General features: G+C 34.8%; 1 protein-coding gene across 1 annotated transcript in view; it reads right to left on the bottom strand.

Moving 5' to 3' along the window:
• Nucleotides 1-21,920, bottom strand: part of Ccdc148 (coiled-coil domain containing 148) — a 200,688-nt gene that overhangs the window by 142,151 nt on the left and 36,617 nt on the right. The gene's annotated exons all lie outside the window — the stretch shown is intronic.

The raw sequence follows: 21,920 nt of genomic DNA, 5'->3' as shown, positions 1-21,920 counted from the left end.
AAATACAAATGTAGACAGAATAATAATTACATAAAGGAAAATAAAGTCAGACTGAGGAAGATAGTTATTTAAGATTTGAATTCAAAGGGAAGTCTATATCTTTTACTTTACCCTCTTATCTGCTAGCTTTCTTGGGATAATACTAAATATGGGTAATGAAAAGATAACAAATGGTGCTGAATTTCAGATCATAAGGAAATAATTTATAAACAGGATCCCTGCACATTGCCTTCTCAATCATGTGTCCACTGTGCTCCAAAATACTTTATTCCTTTCAGAACACTCCTAGGCACTGGCTTAGTTCAATTTCTGTATAAAGTCATAGCAAAGTCCTACTCAAGGTGAAAAGGTTGCATTATCATTCTAAAGTCTAAATTAATGCCTCTTTATATTTTGAGTTTATTTGCATATTATTATCCCTGTTTAATAAATTAGAATAATCAAATTCAGATGCAATCAGAGGGAATATTAATAGCAACAAATATTTTCTTTGATCCACTATGGAAATTTGCCATTGTTTATTTCAATGGTCTTACACTTAAAAGTTAAGTTTGCAATCCAAAAGTTTTTTAATGTCTTTATGCCCATGAAAAATATTTAACAATTTAAAACAGACTAAAATAACCCTTAAATCAGTGATACTAAGGGGAACTCCACTGTTCTCATATAAGGTTAAGCATTTCTATAAGGCATGCCATTATTCTAGTAAGTAGGAAAAATTGCTTTTCAAAGAAAAAAATCTTCTCCACCTACTCTATAATGGGATGAAAAAGAGGGTTGGAGATGTTCTATCAGTAAAAAGAATACTCTACAGTTCCAGTATGACATAATAATCTATTGCAAAGAAAGAATTTGAGAGAAATTCATTCACTGAACACAGCAAGTGTTTTGGTTCTGTCAGAATCAGTTCTGCATGTACAGACAGTCAAAGACATCTGCAAATAAAGCATTTGAAGCAGGAAAATTAAGCCAGGAGAAAGGTTGCCTGAGTGCACTTGGCATTCCAAACACCCTCAGATTTTCATGGACAATATCTCACGTCCTTTCTTAAGGAGACCATTTGCACCCACTGTGACATGAATGCATTTTAACAGGAGAGTTAGCCAGATAAATTCTACAATACTACACCATAAGCAACAGAATAAGAACAGAACTGAAGTCCACATCTTAGTTAATATTTTTAAACTGTCACTGTAATTGAAGGGCCTTTAAAATGTTTTGAATTTCTACCTTTGTTTGATTATACATGTTGATGTGTGGGGGTGGTGTGTCCTCTGGAGGAAAAGCTACAGAACCTAGGTCCAACAAGTTTCCTGTTCTTTTAAATTGTCATTCATCTATATAATGGAGGCGGTTGGTGCCATGCCCAGATTGCCTTAATTAGCTGGAATTCCCATCACCAACATGCTGCGAGTCTTGGCTGACAAGTTATGGGTGAACTACCCTGGGTCCCCTGGGAGCTGCCTCACCCAAGAGGCTACCCTCCTACCTTCTTTTCAGGGCCAACCACAATCAATGCCTGACACACCAGCCCATTTGCCTCCAGATGTGACCAACTCTGTGACACATTCTCCCTCCAGAGTCTCACTGCAGAAGCCAACAGAAGATCCAGTCTCCACTGAGACTTCCTCCTTGATTCCACATCTCCCCTTTCCTATTCTGCCTCCTTCACAAGCTTCTTCTAAGAACACCCACCTTCCCCCACAAAAAAAAATCATTGTCCTAGAAATCCTTGTCTCAGTTTTGTTTCTATAGAATTCAGTCTAAGATAATCTACAATCTTACCCATAATTTTCCTAGAGTTAAAATCCTTTGGTAAATGGAGAAGTACTTTCAAACTAATTGGTTTGATGATCTCTCCTACTGAATGGTGGTACAAGTTTGTGGCTGTCCTCAAAGAGAAAATGCAAATAGCAAAAATTTACAAAATGCTTTTCATATAAAAGCACACATTAAGCAGTGTACATTGCTATAAATAAATATAGCAGCAGGAGAATATGTGCAAATTTGAGTGCAGGAGACTCAGTGCATTTTTGTACGTTGTGCGAATGTATTAATTAGGTGCCATTTTTGTGCAACATTAAAAACCACTTAAACATACGAAATGACTATTAAACATTAAAACCAGATATTTCAAACCAAATATGCCATGAACAGGGATGACATCCATTTTGACCTCCTTGTTGATTTGAGAAGCCTCATATCCCAACAGCTTTTTCTAGTTACCACAATTACGCAAATTGTAAGACATTTTTCAGTACATGTAGAATAAAAATGAAAAACATGCTGAAAGAAAATGACATATAAATACTGAACAATATTATTATTTTTAGAGCCGTTCCCAGAGCTGCAAGCTTAAATCTTGAGGCAAATATTTACACGGGCAATAATAATGGCAGAGCTGTGCATTTCCATTAGAATGCTGCTTATAAAGGAGGGAAAAACTCCCATCATTACATATATCCACTCCACATACTGAGACTTTGCACAGTAAAAATTCAAGAGAAATACTCATACACACAGCCTCTTTACAAAACGAAGCAGCCATTTTCTAGAAACATGGACTTTTAGTCTCTAAAATAAAATCACATTCGATTTCTAAATTTAAATCTGGACACTTGTTTTTCTGATCGATTCTTCTTTTCTTTTGGACAGAGAAGCCTGTATAAAATAACTTAGACCCAGGTTAGCTTTTATAGACCCAGGTTAGCTTTTATTTCCCAAAGTTCTTGTTGTATTTAACTGTTTTGTTGGTAATTATGATAATAAACTAGCTAAATTCCACAGATAGTAAAAAATATTCTAACCCCTCATCTATATTCTAAATTTGAAAATGAATATAATTTTTTAAAGAAAAGAATTATCCTAAATTTTACAATTAAAACTATTTAGCAGTTATCTGTAATTTCTATTTCTTTTGGTCCATCCAAATTTTCTAAGTGCTTTTTAATTTTTATCTTTATCATAAAACACCAAGATTCTACTCTTCTCAGGCTTGTTGAGCACTTCAAATACTTCAAGAAATTTTAGTCTGCAGAAGGGTAAGGCATTTACTACCCAGTCCCCACTGAGCCTCCCCATCCCCAAATACTGAAGTCCACAGATACCATTGCACTACGATTTTCTAGGAAGTGAGACAAAACAGGTAATTCAGGAAAAAAGGACAACCAGACTGATCATCTCTGTAATTCTGCCTCTTTGAGCCACTGCAAAAGGCCTAAATTGACTCCCAACTTAGCTACTAATTTTTACCATAGTCACATTTAAACCACTTTCCTTGGATACTGGTTTCACAGCATCAAAAAACATTTGAAGGCAGACATGGGGCAAGAATAACAAAACAAAAATATTTACAGGTACTTTATTGACAGAAACAAATCTATAAACCTGTGTTTATAAACTACCTGAGAGCTGTTTATATTTTCTTCATGGGAAGGGAGCTTTCCAAGCAAAACGACAATTAGTGCCTTCGAAAGCTAGATGATGCAGTCATCAGCGTCTTTGGACTGCCTGATTGGGAAATGGCCACAGTAAATCTGGCCTAAAGGAAAACTTATCTCTTAAAGTGTAACAATGTCAGGGGACACCAAGTGCTCCTCCACTAAATAACAAGATTGCAGAGAGTCACCAGTGGATTAATGTGGATGAAAGGTAATCCTGTCCCAATCCCTTTGTCTGGCTGCATCAGGTCTGATCCTGTGGAAAACACAACTCTACTTCACTTTTTAATATTGCCTTTCCAAAACAGACCCATCCAAAAACTCAGTCTATTCAATCTGATTAGTGAAATTGTCTCCTCACCCACCAACCACCCTATCCCATTCCCACTGCCTAAATGCACATCTTTGATTTTCAGTCTGGCTTATAGGGGAGATTCTGGTCCCATACCCATTTCTAACCAACAAAATATGCTCCTGAAATTTCTTGGTTGTGTACATTCTCTTCCTAGGAGATCCATTCACATTTAGAAGTTCTCACCTCCAGGGTTCCTGGGTTCTACCTAATCTAGTGGTTCATCTAGGAGCTGACAACCACATTAAAGTGGACTGTAGAGGGCACGGTCTAAATTCACTGAATTAAAAAATAAAAAATAATAGTGACCCATAAGGCAAAGCCAGAGCTTGTACCAGCATCCAAATCCTCATTCTTCTGAGAGGTGACAGGAAGGAGAAAATATGGCATGGTTCTAAAAGTGATAGCTCCAAAATTTCTTATAGGAAGGTTTAGGAATGGGAATTTGACCAAAACAAGATTGCTAACTGATTCATTTGGTGCAGACATCCATTTACATCTATTCCCATTCCTCTAGCCAGTGTTTTTGTTAAGTGCATGGACAAAAAAATCCAATCTGGACAATGAAATGTAAAGTCAGTCTTCCAAGGAAGAGGATTCTAAGCTTTTGAAAGGAGCTACAAGAGGAACGTCTCTTTGTGGTTGTGGATGTCAGATGCTATGTGGAACTGCTGTAGTACTCCAAGAGAATGCAGAAAAAATAGGCCTATTATTCTTGGGCTTTCCTACCTCCAGACATCTTGCTAAATAAGGAATTGTTTTATTAATTAAGTCATTGTAAGTTCAGTTAGGGATTTTCTTATAGCTAAAGATATTCTAATTGACAGTTAACATAAGAAAGAAAAATTACTTATTAAATGTACCATCCTAATATTGTTTTGGAAGGAAAGTACCAGAAATGGATACAATATGAAAGAGAAGCAGAGCTAATTTGGCAAGATACCAGCATCTAGAGTACTAAATAAACATTCCTCAACTGATTGGGGCAGATAAATTTTTAACACTAATGGCCATTTTTAAGGCAAAACAAAAAATGCTTCTAACTCAAATGAATAGAATCAGTGAAGACAAGATTATCTATGAATACATTATTTGCTCTATTTTTTTTTTTTTTGTACCAGGGTTTGAAACCAGGGATGCTTAACCACTTAGCCTCATCCCTAGCCCTTTTTTTTTTTCTTTCTTTCTTTCTTTTTTTTTTTTTTTTTTTTTTTTGCACCAGGGATTGAACCCAGGGGCATTCGACCACTGAACCACATCCATAGCCCTATTTTATATTTCATTTAGAGACAGGGTCTCACTGAGTTGCTAAGCACCTCGCTATTGCTGAGGCTGGCTTTGAACTAGCAATCCTCCTGCCTCAGCCTGCCGAGCTGCTGGGATTACAGGCATGCACTATTGTGCCTGGCTATCCCTAGGCCTTTTTGTGTTTTATTTGAGACAGGTCTTGCTAAGTTGCTTAGGGCCTCACTAAGTTGATAAGGCTGGCTTTGAATTTACAAACTCCTGGGATTACAGGCATGCACCACTGCTCTAGGCTTGTTCTAATTTTTTTAAAGTCCTTATATTGAGCCAAAATCTTTCCCCAAGTTACCATTTTATTCTTCACTTTTAAGGGGCACAAACATGTTTAAGTGCAGCAAAGTTTAATTGAATGAAGTGATTTTATGTAGATATTCTAACCAATTTTCCAGGTCCAAAACAAGAATAATAAAATAGGCCTATTCTTGTGGGATTATATGAATAAAATTTTAATTAACCATAATCAAGGCTTTGGAAATTCAAATCACCACATAAAAATGTTATAATATAACTTCAAATAAACTGTCAGTAATCATTAAGAAATTGTAAGAATAGATTAAAAGATTAATAATTCTTTTTCTCAGTTTTATTTTTTTTAGATGTTAACAATGTTCAACTTTATGTTCTTTTATAAGCATTGATATGGCAAATAAACATAAATTTGTGAATGCAGTAATTATAATTTCTTACATTACAGGTCCCACATAGTGTCAGTTCTAATGATTATGACTTCTTCAAAGGATTCTATCTTATCACAGTTGGACTTCAAGGTGTAAATAGTATAGAAAACTTGTGATGCACAATTGACTTAATTATATAAAATACATGTTATAATTACTCTTGTCAAAGTTTTACAATATTTACCATAGTGATTTTTTCTTATATTTGCTTACAGATATACATATTTTATTTTAATAACAAATTCAAGTTATTATTCATGTTAAAGTAATAAGTGTCAACTGTTCTGGACACAAATCTGTCAAGCTGTGGTTTCCATTCCTTCCAATCAATTTTCTCAAGATAAATTTGAAAAATGTAAAGTTTCCATAAATAACTTTTACCCTTCCATCCCATAAAACTCAGAATTTTCAGTTCTTCGAAATACTGAAAATGTAGCCTCCATCACCATTATACTAGACTCTAGCTGAAACAAATGTATTAAGAACACAAGTGTGACATACACTCTCATTCCCAGAAAGCAGTGTTCTTGGCCACCCACCCTTGGCCTTGGGAAGCAACTGGAAGCCACCCCTGGACACTGACTCAAAAGCTTAAAATAATTTTTGTAGCCTTAAGACACTAAAAAATTTTGTTTGTGGGCCCATTGGTGAGGTCTGTCCTTTGTGAGACACTCAGATACTGACAACACCTTGATTTGCTACCAGGCATGGTGTACTACACCCACCTGGGCCCACTGAGGTGGCACCACCCCCATAAGACCTATAGAAACTGATGAGAACCCCAAACCTGTAGCTGGAAATACTGCACTTTGAGTTGCCAGAAAATCTACCTCACTTAAGAGTTACATCTCAACTGGCTGAACAAAATTTGGAAAATACCACAACCTCTGCAGCCCAGGGCACTAAAATACCACCATATCACAATGTTGATTAGAGCTGAAGAAGCTACATGGACATTACACAAAAGAATCTATCTGAAACACAGTCTGTCCAACCAACACTCCAGGAGAAATACATTTACTAAAAAAAAAAAAACTACCATATATACTTGGTTGAGGCAACTGAATTGCCAGATGTACAAATATCAACATGCAGACACCAGAATCATGAAAAAAGTTAACATGATATGCCTTTCAAGGAGACTGTAACTCTCTAGCAATATACCTTAAAGAAAAGGAAATGAATGAACTGTCTGAAAAAAAATTTGGGGAGTAATTTTAAGCAAATTTAATAAGATATAGGAAAATATAGATAGAAAAATTAAAAAATTAAGAAGGCAATTTATGACAAGAAGGGGAAATTCAGCAAAGAAATAGAAATCATAATAAAAGAACCAATCAGAAATATTGGAGCTAAAGATTTAATAAGTGAACATTTGAAATGCAGTGGAGTACCTCAATAGCAAAACAGATCAGGTAGAAGAAAGAATGTCTGAGATTAAAACAGATCTTTTGAAATAGCCGTGTCAAACTTAAAAAAAAAAAAAGGAAAAAATTACCAAGAATGAAGAAATCTTTTGAGTTATGGGACACCAATAAATGAGAAAGACTTGTATTATGGGTGTTCTGGAAAGAGAAGAGAAAGTAAAAGTCATAGAAAATGTATTCAACAAGATAATAGCTATTGGGGGCTGGGGATGTGGCTCAAGCGTAGCGCGCTCGCCTGGCATGTGTGCGGCCCGGGTTCGATCCTCAGCACCACACACAGACAAAGATGTTGTGTCTGCCAAATACTAAAAAATAAATATTAAAATTCTCTCTCTCTCTCTCTCTCTCCCTCTTTCTCACTCTCTCTCACTCTTTCTTTAAAAAAAAAAAAAAAAAAAGATAATAGCTATTTTTTTTTCTAAAATTTGAGAAAGATACAGACAACCAGGTCCAGGAGGCTCAAAGAGTCCACAATGGATTGGACCAAAAAGGATCCTCTCTGAGGCTTATTATAGACTGTCAAAAGACAAGACAAAGAAAAAGTTATAAAAACAAGAGAAAAATATCAAATCACATGTAAAACAATCCTCATTTAGACTAACAGCAGACTTCCCAGTACAAACTAGCAGGAGGGAATGCAATGATATAGGCAAAGTTCTAAAAAACAACCAAACAAAAAATTACCAACTAAGAATAATATGCCCAGAGAAGCTACACTTCAGAAATAAGGAGAAATAAAGTCTTTCCAAGGTAAGGGAAAACTGAGGAAATTCACCACCATGCGATTGACCCTACAGAAAATGCTCTAAAGATGGTGAATTGAAGGAAGGGCACATTTTCCATTTGTTCAGTGGTTCAAGACTCAAGCAAGAGGAGTATTGCTTCTCAGTGAGGTGGATGACCGCGTGAATTCACTGAAATTTAATATTAGACAGTAAAATAAGCATAAAGGCACAGAAACTCAAGAGCTTTGAACATAGAACAAAAAAATAATACATTAGAGACACGACAGCTTTGCCTCCAGGGGCAGCATTAGTGCCACTGGTTCCCTACAGAGGAGAGGGATAAACACAGGCAGAAAGAAAGAAAAGCACTGTGAATATATTTGGCACGGGAGAACCTGAGGAACAAAGGGGAAGGCTGATCTGATCTGACTCACAGACAGTGTGGCAAGCTTATGATTGAAAAGTGCTCTGAATCTCCAACTAGCAATGGAGAGTTGAGGCAGAAACCATTTGCAAGTGGACCTGGGGCAGCTTGCAATTGTGGAAACTATGGAATTTATAAAAACTATTGCAATACTTTCCCAGTAAATACTTGCCGTGGGGTCCAGAGTGTGCCTGGCCCAGTGTGACTGAAATAAGCCCAAAGAGGATTGTGTCTAAGGGGATCTAGGCTGGGGATACTAAGGGGATAGAGGCTTAAATTCTTTTTATTTCTAGTAGCTTATGCAACCAGCTGGGGAGAGGCCAGAAACTGCAGGCACTCCAAATCCGATCCTTGAAAGTCCACATCCACAATATGAGACCTGCAGAAGAATAGTTCCCCCAAGCTATGAGTGGAATTTTGGAGAAGTCTCTGAGATCAAGATCTCCTGCAGACATTGCATCTTCCCTGTAATAGGGGATGTGGATCTAATCTCTCTGGAGTAAATACTACTGGACAAAATTACAAAGTTTGCTTAGGACTAAACCCCAACCACTGGAACTTCCCATTTAGATCTCTACATCAATCCCACTCTAGGAGTACATCAACCTAGTCTGTACAGACAAAATTCTAATTGTCCCCCAGTCTATCCTACCTTATACTGTGAGACAGAAAGCTGAGAGTTACTACAACCAGATCTGGTTCTAGACCACACCAGATTGCAACTTGGTGGGAAACAGAAAGAGATCAGGTTTAGTAATCTTAGCCCTCGAAGGTACATAACTCAAAATGAAACAGAAAGAAGGGCACCACAAATAGGCAATAAACATTCATCCTGCCAACAGTTTTGGCCAGGTCAGTGGCAACAAGATTTCGTCTTTCAATAAGAATTTTTTCCTGTTGTTTTCTCTCTTTTCTTCCTTTTCCATTGTATATATGTGTATGTTCTTGCTGTGCTGATAGGATTGAGGATATATATACACATATTTATATTTATATAGTTTTTTTTTCATTTTTATCATTTTTCTTTCACATGTTTGTTATTTAACCTTGTTTTGACTATGGAGGGGTAGGGTCTTTTACAGGTTTGTTTTGGTTTTATTTTTTATTTGTTTGTTCTTACCTTTATTTTGTTCCTCTTATTACTCCTTTCCTTTCTTTTCCCTCTAATAGTCAAATACTCGTGTTCCCTCTTCCCCTATTTTATCATTTTTCATTTTTTTTTTACATATCCTTGTTTATAGGTGTCATCTGCTACCTCTTTCCTGATTCCTTTGTTCACTTTTTAAATACTTTAAACTTCCTCTTGCCTTTCTACCACATTTCCTTTTCACTTAAGAAACCATAACTTGGGCTGGGGATGTAGCTTAGTTGGTAGAGTGCTTGCCTCACATGCACAAGGCCCTGGGTTCAATCCTCAGCACCTCACACAAAATAATAATAATAATAATAATAATAATAATAACAACAACAACAACAACAACAATAATAACTGTAACTTTACCCTTTTAGTTTATATAATTTCTGCCCCCCACCGTTATTGTTGTGGTTGTTATTAATATGGTCAATGGCACAGTTGACACCTGCTGGTTTAATGCTAAATCTAGTATATGGCTGTTTATTATTGTTGCTGATGTTAAGTGCTGACCACACCATTTCTCTTTGTGTGACATTAAGTGTTATAGATGTCCTTTAAGCATTGGACATTTATTTTAAGGCTGTATATTGGTTGCTACTATTATACTATTATTGTTATTGCTTACTCCCCCTCTTACTAAAATGTGCTGGGAGATGATCAGGATACTACAAGTGCACAGGATATAGACCCTACTCATACTGTGCCCACAATTCAGCCAAGTGACAGAAAACTTTGTTCCACACACAAACCACAAACTAGTCATACTGAAGCTCCAACATTACTTTAACATATAAAATGCAGGAGAGGGGGGCAAGAAGATTCAAGATGGCAGATAGGAGGAAGGCTGTATGTTCACTTGTTCCTTGGCTTGGGATGCAAGCATCAGGAATATTGCGTCTCAGTGAGGTGAATAAAAAAGAGAATTCACTAAAATACAATATGAGACTGTCAGAGTCTCTTGAGACTCAGAAATCTGGGTACATTGAACAAAGGACAAGAAAGAGTACACTGGAACCAGACTGGTTGTGGAAGCAACGGTGGTGCCAGTTTACTGCAGAGGGGAGGGATAACACAAATAGAGAGACACAATGGACAACTTTGGCACAGAAAACCCTGTAGAACAGAAAAGCAGTCTGAACTTAGCTGAACCAAAAGCTGCAGAGTGATTTGGTGTTTTAAAAGTGCTCTGTGTATCTCAACAGGCAAAATGGAAAGCTGAGGCACAGAGCCATGTTGAGGAGGACACACAGAGCTTGCTGTTACAGGAGCCCAGAAGATCATAGCAAATATTGCTATATTATCCCAGCAAGAACTTTCAGTGTGGCCTTATGTGTACTTAGCAGAATAAGATTGAAATAGGCACAGAGAAGATATTACCAGTAGAATTCAAGTCAGAAATACGAGGTAAGCAATTTGCTTTCCCTTTGAGTCTGGTGACTCACATGATCAGTGAAAGAGGGTCAGGGAATAGCTGAGTGTGATTACAATCAGGGATTGAGCCTGGGAAGGCTATGTTCATAGGTGATGGAACACGTGAGATTTGTAGAGGTTCTTTTCCCAGGCCTGTGAGTACAATTCTGAAGAAGTTCTTGAGATCAAGGCTCCCAGCAGAGACTAGAATTTGCCCAGCCCTAGGGGTATGTGGATCTAATCTCTCTAGAGCAGATATCACCCAACAAGTCCCTAAGCCCCAATTAGAGCTGAGTACCAGTCATTGGAACTCCTTACTTAGAACTCTACAGTTGTATCAATCTGGTCTGCCCAGGTAAAACTCAAATTATAGTACTTACCATTCTGTCCTACTTAAACGGTGAGAAGAGAAGTAAGCTTAGGTTTTAGGTTACTCCACCAGCATCTTAGTGAGAAACACAAGCAGCTTTTGCTCTCTCTGAGAAGCACATAGTCCAAGAAGAAATGGAAAGGGCAGTCAGGCATAGATAGTGATCATTAATACTTGTTGACAGTGTTGACCACCTCAATTGAGACCATTCTTTCATTTTCCATAAGAAATCTTTTCCTGTTTTCCTAGATATAGATATATAGGTATACAAATATAGAAAAACACACATAGTTGTTTCTTTTTTCTCATTTTTAGGAGTTTTCATGATTGTTGTTTTTCTTTGACTTTTTTTTCCTGAGGGTGAGTATTTTGTTCATTTTTGTATTTTTTAAAATTTTTGTTTTTCTTTTTCTCCTGCTAATAGCCAAATTCTGATATTTTCTCTCTCTACTTACTTTATTTCTTTTACCAATTTTTGTCCTCCTTTCTAGCAATCACTTGCTACTTCTATTCTGCTTTCTCGGTTTACATTTTGAACATCCTAAACTTTCTTTTATCTTATTATCATCTTTTATTTTGATTTAATGAATTGTATTTTTACTATCTTTCAGAACTATTTGGTTTGCACAATTATTGCCCCAGCTGTTCATGTTGTTGTAGTTATTAGTACTGTGCATGGTATAGTTGATGCCTCCTGTTTATTTTAATGCCAAAAGTAGTTAATGTCTATTCATTATGTTTGCTATTGGCAATTGCTGACCCTGCCATTTTTTATGTTGTGGTAATTAGTATTCTAGATATCATAGTAGGCACTGGGGATTTATTTTAATGCTATATATTATGTGTTTCTGTAATTGCTGTTGTTTGTTTCACTATTTTCTATGGGATGCTGTGAATCTCTTAGGACACCACAAGTTTACAGGGTAGAGACTTGACTGCTGAGGTAATCGCAGCCTAGAAACACCACATATTGCTCCACACACAAACTAGCCATGCTCAAACTTCTATGATAATTTAATACAAACTAGTGATCAAGTCACAAGAAGGAATAGCTATGGGACATCCACTTCTACAGCAAAAACAGAGGAAATTAACATAAAGACTATGGAAACCATACCTATAATGGGTCTCAACCTAGATTGTTCCCATACCCATTTAGAATGTATAGTTATTAAGTCAGAAGAGCAATCATGCAGGTGTAAACCACAAATACTGCTACTTACAACACAATTACCAGATTTACAAGAAGGACCCACATCTTCTGAGACCATTAGGAAAAGTAGAACAGGTCTGACTGTCCTTCTTTCCATTTCTTCTTGGAATATGTATCCCTTAAAGAGAGCAAGGGCTGTTTGTGTTGCTCATTAAGATGCTAACTGGAGTAACCTAAAACTAAAGCTTGTTGAAATAGCTTTCAACTTCTCTTCTTACCAGTATAAGTAGCAGAGAATGGTAAAAGTGGAGAAATTTGGAGATTCAGACATAATATATATTTGAAAATATATTAATCATCACCAAAGAATGAGAAGGGAACCTACACTACAAAACCTACTTGGAAATACATTGAAAATCCACAACCTCATATCTAGAATGTTTTGGCAAGAGAAGGCTGTGCCCTAAAAAGGCCCAAACATAAGAGTAAAAGATAATTCCATCCAATAGATGCATAAAACCCAACACAGGAATATGAGAAATATGAAAAACAAGGTAAAATGACACTTCCTTAAGTTCATAATTTACCAGAAATTGACTTCAAAGATACTGATGTGGATGAAATACCAGATAAAGAATTTAAAACAATCATTTTTTAAATGATCAATTAATTCTAAGAGAACATAGAAAAACAACTGAATGAATCACGAAAGTCAGTACAGTATTTGAATGATAAATAAGGAGATATTGAAAAAGAAATAAACAGAAATGAAAGAAGTAACAAATTAAATAAAATGTTCACTTGAAAGTCAAATAGAGTAGAGTGTGCTGAAGATAGAATATAAGAGCTGGAAGAGAAAATAGTCAGTCTTTGAATACTTGGGCAGTATTAAAGAAAAGAAAATAAGTAACTATGACATGAATATATAAGAACTTTGGGATGATATTAAAAGAAAAATTTTAAGAATCATTGAAGAGGATTGTGACACGAAAAATAATGGCATGATAACCTCTTCAGGGAAAAAAGAAAAGAAAAGAAAAATCTCCAAACTGTGAGAATTTGTTGGGCATCCAGACATAGGAGGAATTCAGAACACAAAATAGAATAAATAAAAAAAGAATCTCTCCATGACACATTGAAATTACAATATACAAAGAACAAGGATAAGATTGTAAAAAGGCTCATTAGGAAAAACATCAGGTCACATTTAGAGTCAAGCTAATCAGAATTACTTATGGTTTCTCAACACAAACTCTAAAATTCAGGAAGCCTAGGAATAATATGTCCAAGTCCTGAAAAATCATAACCATCAATCAATATTGCTTTAACAAGCAAATCTATCCTTCAGAATCAAAGCACAAATAAAAACCTTCCAAGAAAAGCAAAACCTAAAAGAATTCATGACTAGTAGCCAACACTACAGAAAACCTGAAAGAAAAATTACACACAGAATAAAACAAAAAGAAATCCCAGAGCTGACAATTAGACAAGTTCATTTTTGAAGAGTAACTAAGCAAATGAAAAACAGAGGCAAATTAAACATTATAAATAAGCAAATATGCAGGATTAATTAACATATTTCTATAACATTTAGTGTGATTGGTCTCAACTCTAAAAGACACAGGCTGATAGAATGAATTTAACAAGACCCACTTATATGTAATTTTCAAGAGACTCATTTTACAGGCAAAGACAGCCACATGCTAAAAGCAAAAGGATGGATATTGACATACCAAGCAAATGGAGCCTCCAAATGAGCAAGAGTAGCTACTGTCCTATTTAACGAATCAGATTCAAGCCAAAATTAATCAGAAGAGACATACTGGTAAAGGTAACAATCTAACAAAATGATATAATGACAGTAAACACCTGTGCTTCAAAGATACATGCACCCAAATACAGAAAACTGACACTATTTGATTTAAAGATTCAGATTAACCTCACTACAACTTGGGAGGCTGAGATGTGAGGATCACAAGTTTGAATCTAGCCTCAGAAACTTAGCAAGGTCCTGAACAACTTAGGGAGACCCTGTCTCAAAATAAAAAAAAAAGGGCTGGGTATATGACAGAGTGGGTAAGTATCCCTGGGTTCAATCTCTGGTATCAAAAAAAAAAAAAAAAAACAACTTCATTACAATACTAGGTGATTTCAACAAACTTCTCTCAGTAATAAACTCAGCAAAGACTCTTCACAGCTAAAAAATGTTATAAATCAAACTAGAATGAACACATATATAAAGAATATTTCATCCAACAACTGCTGAATTTACTTTTTTCTCAGGTGCTCACTAAAACTTCTCCAAAATAGACCATATTTTAGGCAACAAAGCAACTCTCAACAAATTTAAAAAATGAAACAATTCCTTGCATCTTATTTGATCACAATGAACATAAATTAGAACTCAACACCCCCCCCCAAAAAAACCAAGGACACTAGGTAAATACATAAATATTAAATAACATATTTTTGAATGATGAATACATAAAGAAAAAAATCAGAGGAGAAATTTTAAAATTTTTAGAATCAAATGAGAAGAGTAATACAATATACTAGAATCTCTGGGCACTATAAATGTAGTTCTAAGAGAAAAGTTTATAGCAATGAGTGCCTATATAAGAAAATCAGAAAGATACCAAACTATACAATGATACATCTCAAGACCCTTCAAAAATGAGAACAAACTAACTTCAAACCAGTTGAAGGAAATAAATAATTAATGAAGTAGAGATTAAACAAACAATACAAATGATCAATTATACAAAGAGTTGGTTCTCTGAAAAGATAAACAACATTGATGATTCCTTAGCCAAACTAACCAAAAAGGAGAGAAGACCCAAATTAAGAAAATTATATCACAAAGAGGAAAATCATCACAGATATCACAGCAATGGAGAGGAGCATTAGTAACTATTTTTATTTCCAATAGGAAAACCCTTAAAAAACATACACATTTCTAAAAACAGATGACCTTCTAAAATTGAATCAAGAGGACATAGAAAACATAAACAGACTGGCAACTAGCAATGAAATACAAGGAGTGAGGCACTGGGTTCAGCAGCACATAAAAACAAATTTTAAAAAAATAAAGGTTAAATTTATTTTTTTAATATTTTTTTCTAATGTGTTATATATGACAGCAGAATGCATTACAATTCATATAACACATATAGAGTGCATTTTTTCATATCTCTGGTTGTATAAAAAGTATATTCACACTATTTATGTTTTCATACATGTTCTTAGGGTAATGATGTCCATCTCATTCAACTATCTTTTTTACCCCCAGGCTCCCTCCCCCTGCCTCCCATCCCTTTGCCCTATCTAGAGTTCATCTAATCCTCCCATGCTCTCCATCCCAACCCCACTATGAATCAGTCTTTTTATATCAGAGAAATCATTTGGTATTTGTTATTTTGTAATTGGCTAACTTCATTTAGCATTATATTCTCCAACACAATCCATTTACCTGCAAATACCATGATTTCATTCTATTTTATTGATGAGTAATATTTCATTGTGTGTGTATACCACAATTTCTTTTTCCATTCATCTACTGAAGGACATCTATGTTGGTTCCACAGTTTAGCTATTGTGAATTGTGCTGCTATAAACTTTGATGTGACTGTGTCCCTGTAGTATGCAATTCTTAAGTCCTTTGGGTATAGAGGGAGGAGTGGGATAGCTGGGTCAAATTGTGGGTCCATTTCCAGTTTCCCAAGGAATCTTCATACTTCTTTCCAGAGCGGTTGTACCAATTTGCAGTCCCACCAACAATGTATGAATGTGCCTTTTTCCCCACATCCTCTCCAACACTTATTGTTGTTTGTATTCTTGACAGCTGTCATTTGGACTGGAGTGAGATGATTTGATTTGATTTGCATTTCTCTAATTGCTAGAAATGTTGAACATTTTTTCATATATTTGTTGATTGATTGTATATCATCTTCTGATAGGTGTCTGTTCAGTTCCTTGGCCAATTTATTGATTGGGTTTTGGGGTTTTTGGTGTTTAGCTTTTTGAGTTTTTATATATTCTAGAGATTAGTGCTCTATTTGATGTGTGAGGGGGTAAAAATTTGCTCCCAAGATGTAGGCTCTCCATTCACCTCACTGATTATTTCTTTTGCTGAGAAGAAGCTTTATAGTTTGAATCCATCCCATTTATTGACTCTTGATTTTCATTCTTGCACTATAGGAGTCTTAATAAAGAAGTTGGGGCCTAAGCCGACATGATGAAGATTTGGGCCTACTTTTTCTTCTAGGTCCTTCTCCTGGGTCCTTGATCCACTTTGAGTTGAATTTTGTGAATAGTGAGAAATAGGGGTTTAATTCCATTTTGTTGCATATGGATTTCCAGTTTTCCTAGCACCATTTGTTGAAGAAGCTATCTTTTCCCCAATGTATGTTTTTGGCACCTTTGTCTAATATAAGATAACTGTAATTATGTGGGTTAGTCTCTGTGTCCTCTACTCTGTACCATTTGGTCTACCAGTCTATTTTGGTGCCAATATCATGCTGTGTTTGTTACTATTGCTCTGTAGTATAGTTTAAGGTCTGGTATAGTGATGCCACCCACTTCACTCTTCTTGCTAAGAATTGCTTTAGCTATTATAGATCTCTTATTTTTTCAGATGAATTTCATGACTGCTTTTTTTTATTTCTATGAGGAATGTCATTGAGATTTTGATTGGAATTGCATTAACTCTGTATAGTGCTTTTGGTAGTATGGTCATCTTGACAATATTAATTCTGCCTATACAAGAGCAAGGTAGATCTTTCCACCTTCTAAAGTCTTCTTTAACTTCTTTCTTTAGTGTTCTGTAGTTTTCATTGTAGAGGGCTTTCACCTCTTTTGTTATGTTGATTCCCAAGTTTTTTTTTTTTTTGAGGCTATTGTAAATGGGGTAGTTTTTCTCATTTCCCTTTCAGAGAATTTGTCACTGATATACAGAAATGCCTTTGATTTATAGGTGTTGCTTTTGTATCTTGCTACTTTGCTGAATTCATTTACTAGTTCTAGAAATTTTCTTGTGGAATTTTTGAGGGTCTTCTAGGTATAGAATCATATCATCAGCAAATAGTGCTAATTTGAGTTCTTCTTTTCCTATATATATCCTTTTAAATTCTTTCATCTGCCTAATTGCTCTGGCCAATGTTTCAAGAACTATGTTAAAAAGAAATGGTAAAAAAGGGCATCCCTTTCTTGTTCCAGTTTTTAGAGGAAATGCCTTCAATTTTTTCTCCATTTAGAATGATGTTGGCCTGGGGCTTAGCATAGCTAGCTTTTACAATGTTGAGGTATGTTCCTGTTGCCCCTAGTTTTTCTAATGTTTTCAACATGAAGGGGTGTGGTAATTTGTCAAATGCTTTTTCTGCATCTATTGTGATGATCATATGATTCTTATATTTAAGTCTATTGATATGATGAATTACATTTATTGATCTCTGTATGTTTAATCCCTGGGATGAACCCCACTTGATTGTGATGCACTATTTTTGATATGTTTTTGTATTCGATTTGCCAGTTTATTGAGAATTTTTGCATCTCTATTCGTTAGAGATATTGGTCTGCAGTTTTCTTTCTTTGATGTGTTTTTGCCTGATTGTGGAATCAGGGTGATACTGGCCTCATAGAATGAGTTTGGAAATGCTCCCTCATTTTCTATTTCACAAAATAGTTTGAAGAGTATACATATTAGTTCTTCTTTATAGGTCTTGTAGAACTCAGTTGTGTATCCATCTGGTCCTGGGCTTTTCTTGGTTGGGAGGCTTCTGATGGCATCTTGTATTTCATCACTTGACATTGATCTGTTTAAATTGTGTATATCATCCTGATTCAATTTGGGCAAATCATATGACTCTAGAAATTTTTTGATGCCTTCAATATTATCTATTTTATTAGAGCACAAGTTTTCAAAATAATTTCTAATTATCTTCTGTATTTCTATAGTGTCGGTTGTGAAATTTCCTTTTTCATCATGTATGTTAGTAATTTGAGTTTTCTCTCTCCTTCTCTTTGTTAGCATGGCTAAGATTTTATCAATTTAATTTATTTTTTCAAAGAACAAACTTTTTGTTTTGTCAGTTTTTTCCAATTGTTTCTTTTGTTTCCATTTCATTGATTTCAGCTCTGATTTTAATTATTTCCTATCTTCTACTACTTTTGTTGTTGTTTTGTTCTTCTTTTACTAAGACTTCGTGATATAGTGTTTTTAATTTTTTATTTTTTTTTAAATTAGCAAACCATATCCAAAATGCATTAAGAATATTATAGAGCATGATCAAGTGAATGGCCATCCTCAAAATTCCTGTTCAATATAGTTCTTAAAACTTTCACCAGAGAAATCAGGCAGAAGGAAATTAAAGTAAAACAAATAGGAAAAGAAGTCAAGCTATCTCTGCTTACTTATGACATTATCACATACTTAGAAGCCACTCCCCTCTCACCCCCCCAAAACAAAGCAAAACAAAACAAAAACTCCTCCATAAGTTTTCTGGAGCTGATAAATTCAGCAAAGTTGCAGATTAAAAATCAACACATAAAAATCAATAGCTATCTTATACTCCAATAATTAATCAACTGAGAAATCAAGAAAGCTATTTCCTTTACAATAGCCTCAAAAAGAAAATAAATACATAGTTAGAATAAGTCTGAGACACCTTTACATTGGAAACTATAAAACAGTGAAGAGAAAAATTAAAGACCTTAGAAGATGAAAAAAACATGTTCATTTATAGGTACAATTTTTTTATATTTGATAACAATTACTTTTTTATTTGTTTTAATTAGTTACACATGACAGTACAATGATCTTGACATATCATACATTTGAATCAGATGGGATACAATTTCTCATTTTTCTGAGTGTACAGGTTGCAGAATTACATTGGTCATACAGTCACGTATATACCCACAGCAATAATAATATCTATTTTATTCTGCTGCCCTTCCTATCGCCCCTTCCCCTCCCCTCCCCTCCCATCACTTCTCTCTACCCAATCTAATGTGACCCACTTCTTCTTCTTTTTTCTTTATTTTCCCTCACATCGTCATACCTGTATTCTGTGCAGAAAATTACCTCTAGATAGGGAAGAGAGGTGGGAGGGAAAAGGAGGGAGAATGGGAATTGCATGGAAGAGGGAAGGAAATCCCCTTCATTATACAGAATATAGGTACAATTAATATTGTTAAAATGACCATATTACAAAAAAATCTACAGATTCAATTTGAAACAAAGCTATTAAAGCCACATAACAAAAAAGAAGTTATTATCTACAACTATTAACAATCCCCCAAACAAGTATACACACTGACACATCAATTTGGACAACCATGTTGAAATGTCTGAAAGGAAAATGGGAGATGGAGTGATGGAGGATGTTGATTGGGTTATATACCTAATGTTACTAATTCAACACTGGAAGATCAACTAAATATTCTCCTTTATCTGAGAACTTCTCCCTTTATTAATCACTCTTGGAATACAATCAGACCAGAAATAAAGTACCTAAGACTGGAAATACCCAGGCACTAAAACTTTCCAGCAATTCTGATTGTACATTTTCAGTGAAAAAATTCCATCTAGTAATTAAGGCTCCAAAGTTTAACGTGTTGTACCCTCACAAAGTAAGCATATGTCAATTATCTATGATGTTTCTTTCCTTTTCTTTCTTCTTTTCCTATTTATCAAGCTGGTCATATGTGTAGGCATTTGTTTATTTTAAATTAGGAAAAAACTTGCATGGAGCCACACACTGTCTCTTGAGTGTTGCCTTTTGATGTTGGCTTTTGCCCATTTCATTTTTATTAGCAATAGGGTATATGGTTTCCATTGAAACAAGGGAAGAGCCAGATTTATTATGCACTTATTTATTTCCCTTTTGGTAAAATTTCCACATGAGAATATTCAGAGAGCTATACTATGTGGATAAATATGGGAAAAGAGAGAGAACATGAACAAGATTCTGATGATATAATCACATGACAGCAATATGCAATGCCCTGATCACCAAATTCAAAAAGTGAACCAAATAATATAAAGCCTACTGGTAAAAAATATAAATTGCTTTTATTTTTCTGGAAGGCAATTTAACAAAAATCTCAAAGCCCTTAGAATTTTTCATGCCCTTTGTGTCAGTGATTCTAGCACTAGGAACTCATTACAAGGGAATAATTTTCAGAATTATTCAAAATACCATGTCAAAGTGGTCTTTTCCAAGGCTTTTCTTTTTATGATTGCTACTGAGGATTGAACGAAGGGGTGCTTTACCATGAGCTACATCCTCAGTCTTTTTCTTTATCTTTGTTTTGTTTTGTTTTTTGTTTGTTTGTTTGTTTGTTTTGAGATAGGGTCTTAAACTTGTAATTCTGCCTCAGCCTCCTGAGTTGCTGGAATTACAATTATGTACCATTGTGCCCAGCTCCCAGTTAGTTTAAACAAGAACATAATATGGAATAAAAAACAGTTCAATAGCAGGAAAAGAGTTAAATTTATGTGGTATAAAAACACATGGTAATAATATGCATCTAATAAGAAATATGTTGTAAAAGAAAATTTAATAGATGATCTAATGGATAGATGAAGCTTAGTAAGCACATATTGAAAAAAAGGAATATCATAGAATATGATTCATAACAGGAAAACCATCATATATATATATATATATATATATAATTTTATAAACAACATACATATGTTTGAAATACACAAAATTTTATCAGAAGATATCTTTGAGTACTGGGAATTTATATTAACTTTCAGTTTCTTCTCTTTGCTTGCCTTTAATTTTTTTAAAAATATTTCTGGGTACTGGAAATTCATATTAACTTTCAGCTTCTTTTCTTTGATTGCCTTTAATTTTTAAAAAATATTTCCTCTAATAATGTAATTTTTTGTATCAAGAGAAAAAAATGAAATGTTCTGAAAGAATTTAGCTGAAAAACATGAAACTATGGTTATTGGCACTGTAGGTACAAAGGGTCAAAATTATTAAAATTATTGTGGATTTTAAATAGCATTCAGATTCAGATCTCATAAAATAATAGAATATTAATTATAAATGAACATTACAAAATTTAATATATCTATCAACAATAAAGCAGAAATTACTTGTTATTACTCTACAGCATTTTCTACATATTGACTTCAATCTGACATAGCTAAATGGAGCATCAGACAATTATGTCTCATCTATATGATTAATGCATCCAAATGTTAGGAAATTAAAGCCACAATCTCATCTGAGTCTAAAACAAGCAATTAAACTTGTCTTCATGTTACTAATGAAATACAGCCCAAACAGAATCCAAATAGCTTTGCAAACATGATGAATAAAGGAAGAGGTTCAATGGTAGTCAATTTTTTAAAAAAATGTGGTATAGGGCTGGGGATGTGGCTCAAGTGGTAGTGTGCTCGCTTGGCATGCGTGCGGCCCAGGTTCGATCCTCAGCACCACATACAAAACAAAGATGTTGTGTCCACTGAGAACTAAAAAATAAA

The sequence above is a fragment of the Callospermophilus lateralis genome, chromosome 9 (genome assembly GCF_048772815.1).
Source record: "Callospermophilus lateralis isolate mCalLat2 chromosome 9, mCalLat2.hap1, whole genome shotgun sequence".
NCBI classification, from domain to species: Eukaryota; Metazoa; Chordata; class Mammalia; order Rodentia; family Sciuridae; genus Callospermophilus; species Callospermophilus lateralis.
The sequence above is the reverse complement of the archived record's forward strand: the minus strand, read 5'-3'. Positions and strand labels throughout refer to the sequence as shown.